This window comes from Durio zibethinus, unplaced genomic scaffold (assembly GCF_047325235.1).
Source record: "Durio zibethinus cultivar Kanyao isolate XHJ-2024 unplaced genomic scaffold, ASM4732523v1 HiC_scaffold_1, whole genome shotgun sequence".
NCBI lineage: Eukaryota > Viridiplantae > Streptophyta > Magnoliopsida > Malvales > Malvaceae > Durio > Durio zibethinus.
The window spans coordinates 370,277-372,776 of NW_028323042.1; positions in this window are offsets into that span (position 1 = coordinate 370,277).

The following is a 2,500-nucleotide window of genomic DNA, read 5'->3' on the forward strand; positions in this document are numbered from 1 at the left end:
CACTGGTGCGGGCGCTTGCCTCGACCACCATCGGCACACGCTGGGCCCTGGTGCGGGCGGTTGCCCCCAGCACCATCGGCACACGTTGGGCCCTGGTGCGGGCGCTTGCCTCGACCACCATCGGCACACGCTGGGCCCTGGTGCGGCAGGTTGCCTCGACCACCATCGGCACACGCTGGGCCCTGGTGCGGCAGCTTGCCTCGAGCACCATCGGCACACGCTCGGCCCTGGTGCGGTCGGTTGCCTCGAGCACCATCGGCACACGCTGGGCCCTGGTGCGGGCGCTTGCCTCGACCACCATCGGCACACGCTGGGCCCTGGTGCGGTCGGTTGCCTCGAGCACCATCGGCACACGCTGGGCCCTGGTGCGGGCGGTTGCCTCGACCACCATCGGCACACGCTGGGCCCTGGTGCGGGCGGTTGCCTCGACCACCATCGGCACACGCTGGGCCCTGGTGCGGGCGCTTGCCTCGACCACCATCGGCACACGCTCGGCCCTGGTGCGGTCGGTTGCCTCGAGCACCATCGGCACACGCTGGGCCCTGGTGCGGCAGGTTGCCTCGACCACCATCGGCACACGCTGGGCCCTGGTGTGGGCGCTTGCCTCGACCACCATCGGCACACGCTGGGCCCTGGTGCGGCAGGTTGCCTCGAGCACCATCGGCACACGCTGGGCCCTGGTGCGGTCGGTTGCCTCGACCACCATCGGCACACGCTGGGCCCTGGTGCGGGCGCTTGCCTCGACCACCATCGGCACACGCTGGGCCCTGGTGCGGCAGGTTCCCTCGACCACCATCGGCACACGCTGGGCCCTGGTGCGGCAGGTTGCCTCGATCACCATCGGCACAAGCTGGGCCCTGGTGCGGGCGGTTGCCTCGACCACCATCGGCACACGCTGGGCCCTGGTGCGGCAGCTTGCCTCGAGCACCATCGGCACACGCTCGACCCTGGTGCGGTCGGTTGCCCCGAGCACCATCGGCACACGTTGGGCCCTGGTGCGGCAGGTTGCCTCGACCACCATCGGCACACGCTGGGCCCTGGTGCGGGCGCTTGCCTCGACCACCATCGGCACACGCTCCGCCCTGGTGCGGTCGGTTGCCTCGAGCACCATCGGCACACGCTGGGACCTGGTGCGGCAGGTTGCCTCGACCACCATCGGCACACGCTGGGCCCGGGTGCGGGCGGTTGCCTCGACCACCATCGGCACACACTGGGCCCTGGTGCGGGCGGTTGCCTCGACCACCATCGGCACACGCTGGGCCCTGGTGCGGGCGCTTGCCTCGACCACCATCGGCACACGCTGGGCCCTGGTGCGGCAGGTTGCCTCGAGCACCATCGGCACACGCTGGGCCCTGGTGCGGCAGGTTGCCTCGACCACCATCGGCACACGCTGGGCCCTGGTGCGGGCGCTTGCCTCGAGCACCATCGGCACACGCTCGGCCCTGGTGCGGTCGGTTGCCTCGAGCACCATCGGCACACGCTGGGCCCTGGTGCGGCAGGTTGCCTCGACCACCATCGGCACACGCTGGGCCCTGGTGAGGGCGCTTGCCTCGACCACCATCGGCACACGCTCGGCCCTGGTGCGGTCGGTTGCCTCGAGCACCATCGGCACACGCTGGGCCCTGGTGCGGGCGCTTGCCTCGAGCACCATCGGCACACGCTCGGCCCTGGTGCGGTCGGTTGCCTCGAGCACCATCGGCACACGCTGGGCCCTGGTGCGGCAGGTTGCCTCGACCACCATCGGCACACGCTGGGCCCTGGTGCGGGCGCTTGCCTCGACCACCATCGGCACACGCTCGGCCCTGGTGCGGCAGGTTGCCTCGAGCACCATCGGCACACGCTGGGCCCTGGTGCGGGCGGTTGCCTCGACCACCATCGGCACACGCTGGGCCCTGGTGCGGGCGCTTGCCTCGACCACCATCGGCACACGCTGGGCCCTGGTGCGGCAGGTTGCCTCGAGCACCATCGGCACACGCTGGGCCCTGGTGCGGTCGGTTGCCTCGAGCACCATCGGCACACGCTGGGCGCTGGTGCGGGCGCTTGCCTCGACCACCATCGGCACACGCTGGGCCCTGGTGCGGCAGGTTGCCTCGATCACCATCGGCACACGCTGGGCCCTGGTGCGACAGGTTGCCTCGAGCACCATCGGCACACTATCGGCCCTGGTGCGGGCGGTTGCCTCGACCACCATCGGCACACGCTGGGCCCTGGTGCGGGCGCTTGCCTCGGGCACCATCGGCACACGCTGGGCCCTGGTGCGGGCGGTTGCCTCGAGCACCATCGGCACACGCTGGGCCCTGGTGGGTTTAGGCACATCTTCAAATTTCTGCCGTGCCAATGCCATTTTTATGGCTTGTAAATTCATACAATGGTCCCCTAAGCCTTCACGTGAAGTTTCGTTGGAAGATGACTCGTTTTCTATTTTTCACGATTTTCGAAACTTTTTGCGGTTCGGGATTTTTTAAAATTTTTTTATAAGGATTTTTGGCCCCAAATTTTG